At 44.1% G+C, this 19,000-nt stretch overlaps 1 protein-coding gene across 5 annotated transcripts in view; it reads right to left on the bottom strand.

The window, feature by feature from the left end:
* Positions 1–19,000, bottom strand: part of PTPRT (protein tyrosine phosphatase receptor type T) — a 582,374-nt gene that overhangs the window by 544,480 nt on the left and 18,894 nt on the right. For 3 of the 5 annotated variants that reach the window (XM_080557602.1, XM_080557611.1, XM_080557610.1), the window contains exons 5-7: positions 15,994–16,205; positions 7,359–7,491; positions 5,889–6,161 (exon numbers count right to left, since the gene is read on the bottom strand). The gene's annotated coding sequence lies outside the window, so the exon portion shown is untranslated. The remainder of the gene's footprint in view (positions 1–5,888; positions 6,162–7,358; positions 7,492–15,993; positions 16,206–19,000) is intronic. The other 2 variants (XM_080557608.1, XM_080557609.1) reach the window with 2 other exon arrangements.

Here is a 19,000-nt window from a genome sequence, read left to right as displayed (position 1 = left end):
CATACTTTACAAAAGTCAAGAATAAAAACACTAAAGAAAATCATGGGTGGTATGGATATAAATTATATCATATCCTTGTTTATTAGAAGTCAGTGTTGGCTGAAACAAGCTGTAGCCTGCTTACAGTCATTGCTAAGAGGATCCCAGCAATCTCCTTCCTGCCCAACACGGCAAAGACGGGGCGTTCTCATTAACCTGTGTGTCTACTGGAAAGGGATCGTGCCGTGTCCATCACAGGTGCAAGGCGACAACATTGGATAAAGGTGAGGTACAGAAAGAATTTAAGGTGAAAACAGTTATTTGATTTAGCACCACAAATACACACACCACCCCTGCAACAGATTTTAAGATCAACTATTTGGGATAGAAATACACACAAAAAAAACTAAGTTCAAGAGCAGCATTGCCTTTACACTGCTTAGTGAGCAGGGGGAGGAAGGGGAGGCTGCAGTCCTGGATGGGATTTAACAGTGCTGGAAGGATGCCCTCAAAGATGTTAGAGAATGATTGAGAGAAAGATTAATGGAAGGTGTTTTCAACTCCACAAGAAAACTAAAAGGAGAACCAGAAAAGCTATAAGGTAACGCAAGAGTTGTCCTATGCTCTATATGCCCTGTCAACTGTATTGGTAACATAGGGCAGCTTATTTCCACTCCTTTTCCTTAAATAAATCATTATTTTAAAAAAGAATGGGAATTATATTACTGGACATGTTTGCTTGGAAACCCTGATCAAGACTTAACTGCTAAAATACAAAGTGTTAAGGAAAAACAGGGAATGTGAATGTTTAAAGCTTGAAAGTCTGGAGAGAGAACAGAGGGAATTCGCAGAGCACAGAGCGACACACAAAACTCTTACCCTTAAAAGAGCCTCCACGTCTTGATTGGTTATAATTACTTGGAACTTTGAGTTTAATCATTTTTGTTTGCTAAGCTAAGTTCTGGCTGGGAAAGAAAGATATATTATTAGGCTTCTTCCCTGAAGAGGTTCAGTTTCCAAGACACTGGAAGTACGGAGAGACTTCCAAAGACAAACTTCAGTTAGGCGCAGGCAATTAAAACTGCATGACAGAAAAAAAAAAAAGTCTGTTTCAATCACTTTTGGCCCAGGTGGTAAATGAATACTGTATAATTAGCATCAAGTTGCTAACTCTCCTTAGCACATTCGATAGATAAAACACTCCGCTACGATCTCTTTTCCTCGCCAAAGCCTACGCTGCCCATGCTTGGTCCCCCACATTGTTGTAGAGCCCAAAACGTGTCTACAAAAAAGGAAGTATTTTTGCTTCCTACATCTTCTTGTCAGAAAGCGTGTCCTTCCTGGCCTGCTGACGGGGATGTTATCCCTCCAGTCACGTGCAACTTACATCTGAAACGTGTCCCTTCTGCTCCCCCAGGCAGCGATGTACAGCAAACCTCTCTATAAAGCTGCGCGCTATGCAGCTGCCTGCGAGCACTCACTCGCAGCTCTTGGGTGGCAATCAGCTATCCAAAATGACAATCATCTATCACTTTGTGCATATCTTTGGGAAAGAACTGAGAAAAACGTCATCCTCAGTATTTTGGCGAAGAAACAGCATGATGAGCAAAACCTCTGAGGCTGCACGCCACCCAGCCCAGCAGCAGGGACTCGGCACACCAGCCGCCAGCCTTCAGAACAGAGACTTCTCCGGCTGAAAACAAAGCTGGGGAGAGTTCCTACACACTGCAACATCCCCAAAAGGCAGGAAAGAGCGAAGTTACCAGGAAAATATCTGTTTTGCTGTCTTCAAGACTGGTCATAACGTAAGACAGCCACAGTACCACAGCACTTCCACCCAGCAGGAAAAGGAATGGATGAACAGAAAACCGTCTCCTTAAGCTTTGGATGGTGAAAGAATAGATATTTTTAAATACCTTTTTCCAACAACTCTGCAGCCAGTATATGTTTTTGTAGTGCTCTAGTCACAAATCATTTCTAAAGGGGAAATTATAACGTGACAAACTGGATTTCTGGTATTGGAATGAATCTGACTAGAAGAAATGGGTAAATCAATAAACCAGCAAAACTCCTGTGTGCAAATAGGCAGAGATTGCCTCCAGAAAAGCACTGCTGGCTGTGCTGGTTCTCGCAGTAGTCCAGTCACCATGGCAGCTTCAGATCTGCAGCGCTGGAGGTGAGGGGTGGAAAGGGCTGTGTGTGTACAGAAGTTACTGCAGTATACGGTGGGATGTGAGTTTACAGCTTGCTGTCTTCTCCATAGTAACTTGGAATCTGCCCGCACACATGCTTTAACGCCACAGCCTTGTGTGAGGTCATTTCAGACATCTTACCACCAGGAAGAAAACAGGTGAGCTACATTGCATTTATCAGGAGGTTAAAAGCAGCTACAAGGGCACTTACACCAGAGTAGCTAACAAATTGCAAGTTCGCACCCTTGCTCACCCACAGTGACACCTCCAGGTGCTCAGCTTCCCTGGAAAAGACTAAACCGCTTCCCCTAAGCACACTGCTAATTGCAGAAATTGGAAGATATCATCGTGAACGCTGAACTAGCAAAAGCCCTGAGCTGGCCACATGAATATCCCCTAATGTTCAGTTAAGATAAGGCTCAGTATATTGTTCAGTCTGCAGTGGACGTTATTTTTTCCCTTTCGCTGGGCCGAAGCTTTTCAGATCAATAGAAAATGGAAAAAAAAAAAAGAAGTATTAATACAGCACATCATCTTTGTTACACTGGAGCCCTATTAAACAGCTGCTCTTCACTCAGCCCTTGTGCCTAATTGCCGCCTGCCAAAGCGCGTCATTTCTTGAAGCCCTTTTATCCTGTTTAATTTCTCCTTAACGCTGCTGCCTGGGAGGGTCTGGTTGTCACTGCTCACCCGAGGCTGGGGCCAGTTAGCGGCAGCAGGGCTGCAGCACGCTTTGCGCGGCAGGCAGGGCTCGCACAGGGCTGCCTGCTGCAGGCTTGTGCCACGGGGCAGCAAAGCTCTGAGGTCGGGGCCGCTGCTGACAGGATGCCCCAAAACATGCCATGAATTCCAGTTTTACTTTGGAAACATGACCATATTAAAAGCAAACAAAAAGCAAGGTGAACCAAACTAGCTCAGCTGGATACGTGCAGTAGCAAGTCTAGCTTGCTTTTATTTTTTTTTACTCTACGCTCAAAAAAAAATTTAATTTTGAGACTTATTTTAATGTTATTTCAAAAGTAGGAAGGGAAACTTGGAGCTTAAATGAATCTTTCCACCCAAAGTGATGTTTTTTTCTCTGCTCTCATTCACCAAAAATGTCGGCACACCTCTCACTGCAGCTCCACCCCAGCTGATTCCTCTCACGAACTTGGCCGGGACGTCAGCCGTTTGCACAGCCTTCATCTCCCCGAGGTCTGGGGGCACGGCAAAGCTCCCCCCCAGCTCCGCCTGTCCCCTCCCTGCTCCACAGCCCCCTGTCCCTGGGCACAGAGCTCCGGGCTGGGATGTACCTGTTGTGAACAGCCCAGCAGGAGATGACAATGTTTCCTTGCTGCCCTCCTGTGGCCACGCCACAGCCTGGTACTTTACCACGAATCCCCAGATTTTTACATGAAGATTATTTGCACTTGTGTCTTAACCTGGATTGTTTTCTCTGCTCGGATGTAGTTGCATTTACCACGACAATTGGTGCTTTTATGTGAAGGGAGCATGGTTTTGTTTCTGGATCATAAATTTTAATCTGAAATCTCTCAGGTGCGCAAGGATTAATATTTAATGGCTGTTCTGTAATGTAATTTCTACAGGCCAATCTTTCATCTTCAAAACTTTATCATCACAGACCTACAAAAGTTAGACTTCAATATGATAACAATACCTTATGAACACGGTGATTCTTAAATTCCCCAGCTGTCTCCTACAGGCAAGGGTGGTGCTCCTGTGAGTCTTAAAAAATGAGCTAACACTTTTAATTGTCTATTTTCTTTTCAACTCATATCAGCACTGTTGAGTTCTAAGTGTGAAATGCTGCGAGGAACCGGATCGCTCTCAGGACAAGATGACAGGTAATACCTTTGCAATTGAGGTCATCATCCCAAGATTAAAAGGAAACAGTGCTGACCTAATTCCATCTGTTAGGGGTCTTGGGACCCCTTGTCTAATACAGGAGAATGTTTGTGATGTCCTTATTATAGGAATGTCATTCAAACACTGCAGATGCTCAGTCTCTAAGACTTACAAACAACAAGAAAAGGCAAGAGTCCGTGTACTGGATTTTTTCCTCTTGCTTTATAGCTGCTGTAATCTGTATTTCCCCAGACAGCACGAGTCTGCTTTTTCTCCATGAAAGAAGGGAGAACATAACTGCTCCAGGCTGCCCAGGAAAAGAGAGGACAAAATCTTAAATTGACTCATCATGAAAGTGTCACATTACCCCTGGTGTCACAGTCCTCTTGAGAAGCACAGGTGGGACCAAGCCAGCTCGAGACTGCCTGCTGCTTCTCCCCTAAAGGGAGACAGCAGCGAGTCCTTCTCGCAGTGCTGGTGCTCTCAGCCTCCTTTCTGTTCTCCCTGCGCAATTCGAAATCTCACACCACAGAGTGTGAAGAGCTGCATGCAAGACACGATTCTAGGCACAAACCCAGTTAGTTAAAGACTTGATTACCTTCTTACCAGTAGTCACGTTTCCCTTGCTAGCAAGTAAACGATCACTGTTTCCAAGGTGAGACTTTCCAGCCACCCAAAAATCCTGAAGCTCCCCACTGTGCTTAGATTTACAGCAGGAACGTGTCCATCAGTTTGGAACAAATCAGCCTTGCAGACAGTGAGTGTTGGTACTGAGGGTTCATTTCTAATCTACAGTGAGATTACGAATAAATCCAACTAGTAGAGGACAAAGCTGCTTATACAGTGACTTGTAGTCACAGAGCTGCTGTAATCATCTAAAAGAAAAAATCCCAGTAGAGTCAAGAGCTAGGTATGATGCCTGTATCAACTCACCTTCCTCAAATAGAGTGTATCCATATGAGAATTTTGGCCCCTGTGATCTATCAGGTCCACAAAAATGCACATGCCTAACTTCTGCCTTGTAGGAAGGCTTTCCTTAGATGCTACGTGAGCAGGTACCTACAGATGACCCTCAGGTTTCTCCCGAGGTGCTGAACACAAGCCTGTGTGGGACAGGTTCATACCCACATCGGGCACTGACCTTTGTAGTTTATTGTGGTTTTCACTACAAGGCGGGCTGGATTTCAGTAATTGGTGTTCGTCCCTCCCCAGCCTGCTCCACTGACTCTCACGGAAACCTTCAGCATTTCACCTTACTTCACCAAAGCTGGCCCATGACAATATGACTCCTCGGCTTCCACACAAGGTCACAGTTGGACAGAGGCGTTTGCCAGTGTTCCCCAGTTCAGACCACTGACAGATGGGAAAAATCCTGACGTTTCATTCCCAAACGTATCTGCTATTCACAGTATTTCTAATACGGTCATACAAAAAAGCTGCTTCCCTTGGGTGTTATCAAGGTTGTTTCAACAAAGAAAACTGTATCTAAGTTAAGCACACAACAGTGCTTTCAAATCAGAAGTGACTCCAACACTCGCCTCCATCCAGAAAGCCAACAGCAACCTTACTCTTAAAAATATGATGACAAAGAATGAGTTACTTTTGTTTAAATTACAGTTCCACTGGTATCTAGGTTAATTGCCAAGTGGGAGCAACAGTTTGGCTAATCGTTCTTTATAGAAAAGGCCATGCAGTTGAAATGAAATCCCAACTGTAAGGCCTGGCAGTGATGCTCTAGGACCATAAGTCCCATATAAAACAATCCTTTCTTTAACAGCCATGTTCACCGGGTGTTTATTTCTCAGCTAGCTATGAGCTTGGATACACCCTGGAAGCAGGAAGACATCACCAAAACCCATGAGCTTTACTTACTGCCGGAGCACTGTCTCCACCAGCTGCTTCCCTTGCTGAGGACGGACCACAGGAGCAGCGAGGGCACGTGCTCTGGTCCCCAGCCTGCCTTCAAGCAATGGAATATCGAGTGCCAGGTCACCTCGTTTTCAGGATGTGAGGTTCACTCGGGCCAGTGCAGGATGCAAAAACTTCTGGTTCTTGGAGCTCCTCAAGGGTTTCTGGAGAGGGAAAGCGGAGGGAGGTAAGGAGCAGGAGCTGTGTTCCTTCCTCTACGACAGCTGATCATCAGTCCTTCACAAAGAGAAGGTGAGACAGAATAAGTCCTTATTACTTTACCTCTTATTTAATATTATAGTAATAACATATTGTTATACCTCTCAACACAAACAGGAAGAAATTCCATCCCCACTTCATCCTTACAAATCTGTATTTGTGAGAACTAATTGTGTCCCGAAGTCAGTGACAATTTCATGAAAAACACTCTGAACGAGCAAAACTGGGGCCAAATGCTCATCTAGTGATTACCCCTTTTGTTGCTCTAGATTTCTTTGGGGTATGTTTTTCTTTAATATCTGTGTCTGAATGTTACATTTTTTTCCTCTGTGCATAATATTCTCTTCATCCCTCCAAATTTAATTTTCTAACTTTTGCCTTTATCACTTAAATTTTTAGTAGGGAATTTGGGTGTGCTGCCGACAAAATAATAATTTATATTGTATCAGTCAGTATCACTCCATTGTCTAAATCTTTCATAATGGTTTTTCTGCAGCTTCCAATCTTCCTCAGAATAAAACAAATTACTTAGCAAGTGGAATATCTTCTTGTCATAATAATTTAATATTAAAATGTCAATAAGATTTGGTACACACAGCAGAGGGCACAGAGGTACAGAGACAGAGCAGAAATGAAGTAAACTTAATAAAGTGAGTGAGAGGGTACAATAGGGATTGAGTCTGGCTCCTGTACTTGATATGAAAGAACCTTTTTATCCTGCAGTGCAGTACAATCACTGTGTAAGCAATAATATGATTGCTGGAGCACTTATACCTGCTGCCTGCCTGCTTACACAGAGCTGAAGTCCAGTACCAGCCCTGGGGCTGTGTGTTATCGCTGGAGAAGGGATCAAGGAGCGCTGGATGGTGACAGCACGGGCGGGCCATGGCAGACAGGGTGACACACAGTGAGGAAGGAGAGGACGGCCAGAGGCTGGTGGTGTACGCTGCTCTCGTCCCAGCAATGTGCAAGGAGACCCTTCTGAACCACTTCCACAGTGTTTGTGCCTGGGGGATGGGTGAAGGTCATGGTCTGGCATCCTGATCCCAACGCTGGGTCAGGATTCATGCCGGGGAGGTTCCTGCATACACGGGGTCAGAGCTTAGCACTCAGTTTCGCTTTGATGCAGCCCTGGAAGGCCAAATTTTCCTTCTGGTTCTGGTACCTGGCCTTGCAGATTGCACTGACATTGAATGCCAAATACTGGGGACTTACACAGAGCATTATGAGTTTCTTAAAAAGGTCTGGAAGTCTCAGGAGCAAGTACGTCCCTTTTCTCAGGATGAGGTGGTCAGCAGGACATAGTGTGGGACCAGTCCTGCTCTTCCTTGGGCAGTTCTGTCTGTGTCTGCAAAATGAAAGGGCAGAATAACAATCACAAAATCAGAATAATTCACACTGGAAGAGCCTTTGGATGTCATCCACAAGCCACTGGAACCCACTGCTCAGAGCTGGGCTAACTTCAAAGTATTGTAAAATCAAAAAGGAACTGAATTTTCATGAGCTTCAGGAACTTATTATTAGGCTCTGCCACATCTCAGACCACAGGAACACCATTCCGAAATCTAACCTCCCCTTTCTCTCCTGCAGCCACAGAAACGAGCATTCTGTAGATGACTCTTTCCATGCAAGTATGCTACTATGTTTGAAGCCCCCGTGTTCAGTGCCTAATATCTACTGCAAAAGGAAAAGGATGTAGGTCTTGCTTTAAATGCTCACTCTTTTCATAATTTTGGGGGTGGAACAAAAAGAAAGACAAAGCCAAAGATTGATATTATTTCAACCAAAAAAGAAACAGAGGGCTACCCTGGAGTATCTACAAGAGAGTTCATTGCTGACAAAATCTGCCCCCCCCAGGACTGGCCTGGTGCTGGGGCCAGATATGAAGTTGAGCCCGGCATCGGGGGGATGCTCAGGACCATTGCAGTGTCTTGGGGGCCCAGTAATGCTGTAACCACAAATGTGCACCATGCTGAAATACTCCTACCTATCTCCTACAGCTTTCCATGAGCAAGCATGAGGGGCCCTGAGCCATCCAGAAGGGCACCAGGGAGCTGTAGAAGCGTTCCCACCAGCTTAGAGCTGCAGAAAGTTTAATAAAAGTTTGTGGAGACTTCCCCTGCTAGCAATTTTGCAAGGAACGAATAGGGGAGGTCCTTCACCTGCTCTGGGAGGCTTTTCCTTATTAACTGCTGCCCTCCTATGTGTAAAACTAAAAATGGTAAACAGCAAAGTCCTAAGAGTCACAGTACTGAATGTCAGGATGACTTAACTGTCAGAGCTATAAACAAAACTGCCAGAAAAGGAGGATTTTTTAAAACCTGCTGCCAGTGGAAAGCTGTTTTCTGCAGTATGTTTTTTTTCCCACATCTCGGTCTGTACCAGTTTAAAACCACTCAGCACTTTTCTTGAGAGCTCATTCAACAGGACTAATTGCTCTGATAATAGGAAACTGACACTGATGTTCAGCCAATATTTTCCTATCCTCCCTAGTGAGCGCTTTCTGGCTGCCATCAGGAATCCCTGCCTCTTTTTCTATCTACATGTTAATACATCTATCTATATCTTAAATGGATGATGCTCACTATATTTCTCCCTCCTCCATCCAAATTTCAGCTCAGCAAAACTGCCATTATAAATCTTCTACCTATCAGATACCTTCTGTCACTCCTTTTTAATTACTTTTTATTTGTTAGCTTCTTACTGGTGTTGAAGTGGTCATAGCTGAATGCAATTTTCTACTTGTGCCCAGCTGGTGCTTTCTGGACAATATTTACCTCCTTTCTCCCTTGTAATGCCTCTGCTCACTCAGACCTAACTGTGTGACAGTCTGACTCGTGGCCATGCTGCCTTGCCAAAAACATACTGTCAAATATCAGCCATTTTGGACTTCCCCCATTGCCTCTTCTTCCACGTACCAACACCAACCAATACCACCCACCGATCCACCCATCCACAGATTTCACTTAATTGCATCTTGCCTCATTTATTTTCTCCCTTGGTCCAGCAGAGTTTTTTACAGGATGGTTCCCCATTGTTGTTTGCTATGCCTCCCAATTTAGGTATCATCTGGGAATTTAATTAATGTGCTCTTTATCTGCTTTTCCAGGTCATTAACAGTACTTTTGAACACGACTGGATATAATAAAAGTCCCCACGGTACTCCTAGTACCGCTTCCCCTAACTAGCTACAGCATGCTGATGTCTGTTGTGCACTGCCAACAGCTTTCTAGATGCTTCGCAGTCCACGAGAGATGGCTTGCCTCCAAGCCAATTAAAAAGAGCTAGTTTTCAAGTGAGCGGTTTTGAGAGCCACTGCATAAAATTATTTACTGGAGTTCAAAGTGACCAAACCCTGTAAAGGTTTGATGTGTCTACATTTACAAATTTCATAAAATGACTAACCCAGTGAGTTCTCCTCCGCCCTGAGTTTTATGCAGATCCACTTATCTGCTGCACGTCGTTAACCTGGATGTTAGCTGCCTACTGGGGCATCTCAGGATTTCCCATTCTTGCCTGGATCTGCCCCCATCAGGCCCTGCCCAGGATCCACAGCCCTTTTGGCAACAAGGGGGTGACAGGGATTTCACACGGAGCAGCACTGCATCCTGCGTGCTCACCGATGGGCCAAGAACTGCACGTACGTATAGCTATCACCAATTTGCAGCAAAGCCTAATAAGCAGTACTTGTAAAGCACTTGGGACCTTCAGTAAAAAGCATTCCTTTTTATTATTTTCCATATTATAACTCTTGAGGGCAAAAACCATTAGGCTGGTAACCAACTGCAGAACAACTACATCCAAGCATATGTCCATGCAGAAACAATGGAAGTGGGTAATTATACAGGAGGAACGTCAGCTGGAGATTCTCAGCTCTGTGTCAATCCCAAATGGCATTCAGAAAACATTTCAAGGGGATAAAAGCTGCCTCACGGGCGCTATACAAATTTACCATCATAAACACTGAATAATACATTACACTAATCTGATTGCTATTGACTGTTACAGTTGCATGTGTGACCTTGGGCATACATTAATCAAAGGGAGCCGTTCATATTTCCATCTTGTACCCTGCAGCGACGAGCAAAACTCATCACAAATCTCTTCTTGTCCCTCTGTTCCTTTCAGCTCCCTCTGATGTTGCTTGGAAATGGAGGCTGGTGTCTGAAGGGAAACGGCTTTTTCTACCTGCCCCTTTTTGTCTGAGCACAAACAAATGCTCCCATACAGAATAATAAAAACAGGCACCTTTTTGTCCACCCAGTGCTCTCTGAACCCAATTTAGCAAGTGTCACAATCCTAAAGAGCATTCAAACTTTAGACTAATTGGTTTCTCAGCAGAGGCTCTAACTAATCAGAGAAGCTCTTTGGACTTCCACCAAACATGCTCCTTATTTACCCTAAGAAATGAGGCATCATCAAAATGGAAGATCCCAGTGCTTTCGTGTACCTAGGACAACGCGGTGCGTATAATGTGCTGCTCACACGAGGTGCCTGGAGGTTTACACCAGAGAAACCAATCTCTCATCAGCTTCTTTTCCCTTTGTCATTACCAGAGGTTAGAGAATATAAGAAAGAGCTGACAATGTGTTGAAAACAAATTGAACGGGCATCACTTTGCCTGCATTGATTCTCTTCTTATCCTTCCCCTAGGCTATAAGATGATACTCATGGCATCATATTGCAAAATTCTCATGCATATGCAGTCTGGCATGCTGCCTCCAGCCCCGGGTTGGTCTTTGAGCACGAAGAGCCTTCCCCCAGGGCACGTTCCCAGTGGTGGAGCTGTCTCAAGGCTTGTCGTAAAAAACGTGATATCAGACAAAACTTCAAATAATCTAATGAGCCAGTTTCAACATAATTTCAGACCATTGGCATGCAAATATATTTCTTCAACAGCCTTACTGTGTTTTCTGAGAGTTAAGCACGATAGTCAATAATTTAATGTACAGGATTTAAAAAGGCTGGAATTATTCCCAAAAGCAGTGTTGTGACTGTAGACCATTCATATTTAACAGATATTTAGATAAATCATGGTAACACTAGTACTGTAATAATAATCAGCTGTAAATCCACAGGTACCTGCTTTTTAAATGTTTGATATAAAAATAAATAAAACTTTCAAAATCTTGCCATGCTTTCATTAAAAGCTGTCTCTGTGCCTTGACAGCGAGCACCAAGAGGGAGATGCTGAAGAATACCTGGGCAGGAAGAAGAACCAGTGAGGAGCAGGCTGTTTACTCCTGACAGCCAAGCAGTACTCCCTCCCAGCAACGTGAAAAAACACAACTTAATTAGAAAGGCCCATTTTGTCTACAAAGCCTTTTTACGGTCCACGGCCTTTGCTCATATCCACTTACTTTTTCCATCAGTCGCATCACAACCTCAGGGCTGCTGCTGAGAGTTGCCAGGGGAGTGCTGGAAGCTTTCTCCTTTATAAATTTTTCACCCCGGTTCTATTACTCAGAGTGGACTTCCACACCGTAAGAATATAGCCTGATCCCCCCAGACCTTCAGCAACCCTCGGTGCTCATGCCATGATGAAGAAAAATAGCACACCTAGGCCACTCTTCCTCTCTTTTTCGCTACGCAGCACCTCTTCAGTACATAAGAGAGAGTTTCAGGACAAACTAATGGATATTTTAGGACATCCAAAGAGTGGTCTTAGAAAGACAGAGTGAATTTCCTAAGGAGAGTCTCAAGGCTGTAATAATCCCTTGGATAAAGCTATGAAACGCCACTGAAATTGGAGGAGAAATGTTAGTTGTTGAGCTACCTTGGGAATGAAAACTGAGTGGTTACGGAATTCTGTTCTCTTTGTGGGCTCTTGCCCAAATGACTCAACACAAAATGGTCACGCGTCGAACATCATTCTGCAAAAGTAGTTTTCTTGTCCCTGCTCACTTCCCTCCTCACATCCCACCAGGAGAACTTAATTCAACCCCCAAATGAAGTCTGAAAGGGAGGACTGCTGCCTGCTGTGGGCAGGGATGTTTCAGGGTGAAAGACTAATGCTATGGGAGAGAATCCAGGGATTAATTCCTCTGAAATCCAGGTTCAAGAAGTAAATAAAAAGAAAGGCTGAAGACTGCATCCTGCAGTGCCTGGCTGTGCTGTACTCCCGTGATTCAGACAGCTGACGTTACTCAAATCTGCTTTCCCTTCACACCAGGAGAGGCTGAAGTTAAGGAAGCAGAACCTCAATTTCACTTACACAAGTTTAATGCCAGCCTAACTTCTGACTCCTGTGGGTGTTACTTTTGATTTATACTCATGACGCCAAGAAGGAAATCAGATCAAGGGAGTATAAATCAAAGAGAGATCAATACTGGGCATCAAGGTACTAATTCTATCTCTTGAAGCAGCCCTTCCAAGCCGCAGGAGGCCGGGGGACAATTCCCCTGGCTCACACACAGCAGATTTATGCTGAGCTCTGGTCCTGGTGCAGGAGAGATGTTGGAGGTGGAAGGGGATGGAGCTGCACCGTGTGCTATTAAAAATCTGTGTCTGTCTGGTCTGTCAAACAGTCTGTGGGCAGCTCTGAGAGGTTGTCATAAATCAGCGCACCCTCGCTTTGGGGTCTGCTGATGAGAGCTAAGACAGTTTAAAATCATCTTTCACCAATGCTTTTCCTTTCAGCTATCACAAGTATCTTGCCTTCAGGAGCCACTACAGAACCTCAGCTTCACACTTCCCCTGAAGAAAAGACCACAAGAAATAGGAGGTGGCTTGAACCTCTTCCTCAAAACCCAGACCAAATGGCACAGCAATGGTTTCTACCTCCTGCGACACGACAGTGGTGAAGCTGGTCTTTAAAGCACGCTGAAATGTTTTGTGCCAGGAGCAGACACGCGCTGGCTGGGGAGGGCTGGGCCACCAGTCCCCAGGAGGACACGGTTCAGCATTAAGCGCGCTCAGTATGCAGCCTGTGAAGCACCAGACAGACATTCAACCAAACCAACAGCTTGTGTGGTGGAGCCTTCATTTGTTTTTAGGAGATATATTAAAAAGGATGAGGCGATTTGGCTGCTTGATGTACATATATTATGGAAGTCTGAAAATCAAAGGGTTCGGCAGTGGAGAAGTGGGCGAGGCATGGAAAATGGGCAAGAACTTTTTACTTTAGCAAATTTTACAAGGTATGGATCAAAGGACAAAATCTGCATTTCCTTCCCTTGTGGAAATTTGCAGAAAAGTGTGATTGAAAGGGGAGTTTTGTTTGGGGGTATATAGGGGGCTGGTATGGAGGGATTGATGGCATGTTAAATTGCAATAGCTGATACCATAATTAAGTAATAAAACTCTCCAAGCAGTAATTATAGGACATGTCAAACTGAGTTATAAGGCAGGAGGCCAAAGGCCAAGTGATTAACCATCTGAGAAGTGCAACAATTCCCTGGAAGTGCTCAGCCCACAGTGCCGTTGCTGCGATGAAAAATAATTTAATAAACGCCAGAGAGCAGGACCAGCATTACAGCTCCTCCCTGAGCCCACGGCAGTGCCCCATGACTCACATCAGTCTCCCAGGCTGCTTGAAACAGAGTCAAAGGAGCTGCCCAGGGCCCTCGCTGTGAGGCTGAGCACATGATTTCGGAATCTGTGCCTTCCTTTGACTGACCTCCTGTGAGCAGGCCCGCAGTACCTGGTGTGAGCATGCCGCACCCACCCCTGCACTACCTGTGGCTGTCGCACCCCAGGGTGCTTGGGTTTGCTCAGGACAGGACCGGGAGCACCCGGTCAGCTGAAGCTGAGATGCGCTTTAGAAAACCGCTCACCCTTTTAGCAGTCAGAACAGTCTCCTAGCAGAGACGGGGTGCCTTACTTAATGTGGTGTCTAAGATAGCTGCTGCACCAGCCACTGAGGATAATTCCTATCACTGCAGATTTCACACAGAGAGGTTTCCAGTTCATTAGCTCCAAAGAAATAAAGGGAGGGGGGGGGGACTGATCTCTATCTCAGTACAGAGATACATAAAATTGTATTTTTCTCTGAAAGTTATTCTGTCTGCTGCTTGAGGAGTGGAGGCAGCAAATTTGTTAATGAACTAAGCTGCCTCATAATCGTTCGGACTTCAGGAACTCACGGCTGGGCCGAGCTCAGGACCATGAGGGGTTTTATTTGTTATAGTAAGGTCAGTGCTCCCAATGTACACTTGGACACTTTACACAGATGTCAGTCTTCTGCAGGGTATTGCTACCTGGCTGCACGGTATCTATAAAGGTCTGAACTACTTGCTTTTTAATTTCATTTTATGTGCCTTCTGCTCGAGGAATAGGAGTTCTTGCCTTACCTTCTTTAAACACTTTGTTACTTTTTATCTCTCTCTATCATTACCCCTTATTCCTCTAACATCTAGGATATATGGTTCTAATCTTTTAATCTCTCCACACACTGCAGTTTTCCATTCTGTTCATCATTTTCAGTGCCTTCCCTGGACCTTTTTTATTTCTGCCCAATCCTTCTTTAAGACTGGAGAGCAAAACTGAGCAAAGTGTCTGTGTCCTGGTGTCACTTCATATAAAAGCTACAACACAATATTGTACTATCAGCTAGCCCTTTCTTAATGCAAGCAAACATTCCGTTGGCTTCCCTGGCTGTTGTTTCTTGGTGAATAGATGTTTTGTTGGCAATGATGCCTTACTCCTTTCCTGACTACCTACGGTTAATTTAACACCAAGTTCACATACGAGTAGTTTAAACTCTTCTCTTTTTCCTTTCAGGAAAAACGTAGCCTACCTAAGGATCTACCAAAATTATTTGCTACCTCACTGATACTGTTGGCAATCTAAATCATTATTTTGGCTTGGCAGTGGGGCAGGTCCTGGAGCATCACTCCACTAACCTTGTCCTGACATGCTTATCAATCATTCCTTCATAAGAGGACTGATGCCCACGTAGCTGCTTACCTCCCAATAAATGTTTGTAAGAGACCATTTAAAACCTTGCTGCAGATGGCAACGTTTGAAAGATAGTTTTTTCTCCACCCTGCTGCAGGAACGCAAAGAAGTGTAATAGACTGGAGAGAAGTGGTTTCTTTCTTACAGAATAGCACAATTTTGTCCAGGAGATAACATTAAGGAGCATTTCATAACTAGTGTATTTTTAGCTCATTTATTGGATTAAAGTGAGTATTGTTTCTCTGTGCTGTCCAGATGATTCCTGATATGAGAAGTTTGCACATATTATGTACTTGACAGTCCTTCACCATGCTATGCACCTCACGCTGTGTAAGTAAGCTCGTGTGATTGACGCTGACTTAGTACTAAACGCAAAGAAGTCACACGCTCTGACTCAGTTTCCCTCTATGGCTAACGCAGATGATACCGACCTGTTTTTATGAAGCGCATTGAACCCATCACACCAAGCACAATATAAAGCCCTTTGCCTCTAACCACTTGATGCTTGCACATGCTACCATGTCTTTTTGTCTTTCCATAAAACCGATTCTTAAATCACCATCATTCTGATTTTTCATTATCCCTACTGACTGCCAGTAAACCTCTCCTCTTTCATCCCAACGTCAGTGACAGGAGGACAAGAAATGTTGTCGTTTAAAGAACTTCATAAACACAGCCTTCTGAACACCCTAGGAGGCTGCGTAGGCACCAGAGCCTGCCTACAGGCTTCCAGGGACCACAGCACTCACCACCTGCCTAAGCCAGCATGTGATAAAAGTTTTGGGTATCTGACATCTGCAGCTGCTTGCTGTAAGACCTTTAGCCCATTTCTGGAGTGTTACTGAATGCATTAACATTGAAAAATAACTAATTATATAAATAAGTTAAATGAATAACTGATTTCAATGACTTAAATTAACTCCTCACTTCAATAGGTAAGAAAAATACCTGCCTTCCTCTCCCTTCACACACTCTTCCTCAGCCTCAGTTATGAATCACTTCTTTGTTCCAGCCATGCAGCTCCAGTGTGATTTCCCCTCTGTGTGCACAAGAAGCCTTTCTCTCCTTCCCTTTTGTCTCTCTTGGGTCTTATTAAACGAGGCAGAGTCACTCCGCAGTCCCTCGTTAGGGGCAAGGCTGGTGCGGATGGAGGAGCTGCAACACCTGGGTGAAGCAAAAAGGCAGAAGTTATTCCTGAAATAGCAGAGGGATGGAAACAATGCTCCTGTGTTACTGGTGTTCACCTCTGCGAGGGTAATTCTGCCATTATTTTATGTGAGCATGAGGAAGGGATTCTTTAATAATGCAAAAATTAAAGAAACTCAAAGTCTTATCATCACTGCCTACTAATAACCTCACAGCACACCTTTTATGAAGTGGGTGCATATATCACATTTCCAGATTAGAATTAGAAGCACAAACACCATTAAATGGAAACTTAATTATATAATATTGTTTAATGGCTGTTTTTATGTTTTAGAAGTGTATTAAGCAATGTTCCTAGATTTCCTCTCTTTGCAATTACACCAAATGTTAAATCATTACACCTATTTCACAAATGTTTACCGCAGAAACATGACAAAACCAGTCTGCAAGCACAGGATATTTAGCATGGTGGCCACATGCTTCATTTACATGGTGGACGTTCCAAATACCCACTTAAGCCTCAAAACTACATTTTAGAAGGTGCCTTTCTAAATGAGGCAACTTTTCTGAGCTATATGCTAAAGACTAGGCAATTAGGCAAGCTAAAACAAGTGCAAAGGATACTGGAAATATATTTCCAAAACTAGAGCTGGTTACAAAGTAGGGATGGCTGCTAGTGGAAATGGGCTTCCCCATTTGGCACTTCTTTGTTGCTAAGGATACTGAGACTTACGGAAACTTGACCCTGGGGTCCTCACAGCCCCTGGAGAAAGCTCTGCTGAGCATCTTGGGTTTCTGGCAAGTGGTGAGCAAAGCAGAGTTTTGAAAGAGTTTTGCACATTCTTCCTCTGAAATGGGTATTTCAGGTATACTAGCCAGCTGCACTGAATAACAGGTTCCTGCCTGTTACGGTCTACGTGCTCCCCCAGGTGTTTGCTCTCATTCTCATGGTATAACATTGGCTACAAATTCCCTGTAAGTTTAAAAAAATCAGCAGATTTCAGCAAAATTTCTATCCCATCTGTATTAAATGCCAAATGTCTCTCAGATATTAGAAAAGATTTCCAGGTTTCTAATTCAGTGCCATATTTCTGGCTCTCTGGCCCTGTGTGAGACAAGAGAGGAGCTCCCAGGGTTGTCACTTCCAACGTGGATGGCCCCCAGACTGCCGGCACCTGGAGATAAACTGGAGGGAGGAGGCAGGGGGTGCTTTGGCCTGCTAGTGCTCTTGGGCTCTGAAACACACTGGGAAGACCCAGGGAAGAATAAACTGCATCTATCTTCTTAAAAAGAGCCTGGTCCATGATGCTGGGCATCACAGAAAGTATTATAAATTGCATGAGCTGGTCATTCGTGCCACAACCAGATGTCTCGGTAATCCATCAACAACTAAGCTCTAGCTGATAAACTTTCTTCTTTTTTTTTTTTGCTGCTTATTATCAATTATGGCTGAGGCAAGCCACATGCATTTGGCTGGAGGAGGGGAAAGTTTTCAAGCTCTGCTGCAGTGTCTGTTCTGGAGGAAGAGAAGCAGTTCCCAAGCTGAGGCTAAGTGCACTCCACGCGTTCCCTGACACCACCAAGGTGCAAGGTTTAGATTTCTGAAGGTTTTTGATGATGTTCTCCATCTATTTTTCTGAGACAGTCTAGGCAAATCATTTAGACACGGTGCCTAAGTTTACTCAAGCCTTTGATGAGCAATGTGTGGTTTAAAGTGAGTGCCTCCTACAGACTCCACGAGGCTTTAATTTATGTTTGGAAGGGGACTTGGCTTGTTCCGCTCAAGAGTCTGTAACTGCAAGATCGTATTAATGATCCAGAAGGGACAAGTGGCATGAACGAGCCTTGTACCTGTGGAAAAACATTCAGATTTTTAGCAAATGTTTTTTACTTATGAAAATAGACGTCAGGTTTGCAGCTCCAGGCTTTTTCATCCTGCAAATGCCTTGCAATGCCTCTCCCGACCTAGGCACTGGTTTCTGCTTCTGTCCTGCAGACTCCAGCTCCGTGCTCCTGAGCATGGCTTTGCAGCGACTAATCCTCTTCCTCAGCACAGAATTACATGGATAATTGTGCAGATACTGTATGCCTTTTGGCAGGCTTACTGGAATATCTTGCACTACAGAACAGCAGATCTCTCCTGTTTAAAAACTTCACTTGCAGTATTTGATTTAACAAGTCTTTTTTAACATTCTTCAATCGATTCACTTAGGCAAATTCATAAGAAGATGCAAGAATACATTTTAGTTGAATTTCAGGGGATACTTATTGCATGTTAAATACCACTAGGCAATTATTTAATGAGGTTTAACAAGTATGTAATAGATAGATTACTTATGACCTATATGTGAAACCTCAATGAATATGTTTAATCAACTGGCATTCAATTAACATACATTAGGCTTTTCAGTGCTCTATTTTAACTGTCTGGCTAACAGACCTGGCTTGCAGACTTGTTAACTACTTGCTGTCCATAATTTTAGGTCCAATATTGCACCTCTAATAGATAAATAAAAATTAATTGCAAAGCTGCTCTTAATGAGTTTATTGGCCTGTAATTATCCATTTAGAAGTGCAGGTCCCATTTGGTGCATCAGTATACTCAATTATCTTGCTGCCTTCACTAACATAGGGGCCCTCCTGTGCCCCAGACAGTTGCACCTCACCTCGTTCTGATTCAGCAAGGAAACTAGCTAGTGCCTTCCAGTGAATGTCAAGATTTTCACCAGCTATTAAAAGCTAATACAGGATTAAAGTGGAATATAAATGAATGCTGCTGATGGATGTCCTAGGATGGAACTGCTCTCTTGAAA

Source organism: Anser brachyrhynchus (assembly GCF_964034855.1).
Source record: "Anser brachyrhynchus genome assembly, chromosome: 16".
In the NCBI taxonomy this organism is placed as follows: Eukaryota; Metazoa; Chordata; class Aves; order Anseriformes; family Anatidae; genus Anser; species Anser brachyrhynchus.
The sequence above is the reverse complement of the archived record's forward strand: the minus strand, read 5'-3'. Positions and strand labels throughout refer to the sequence as shown.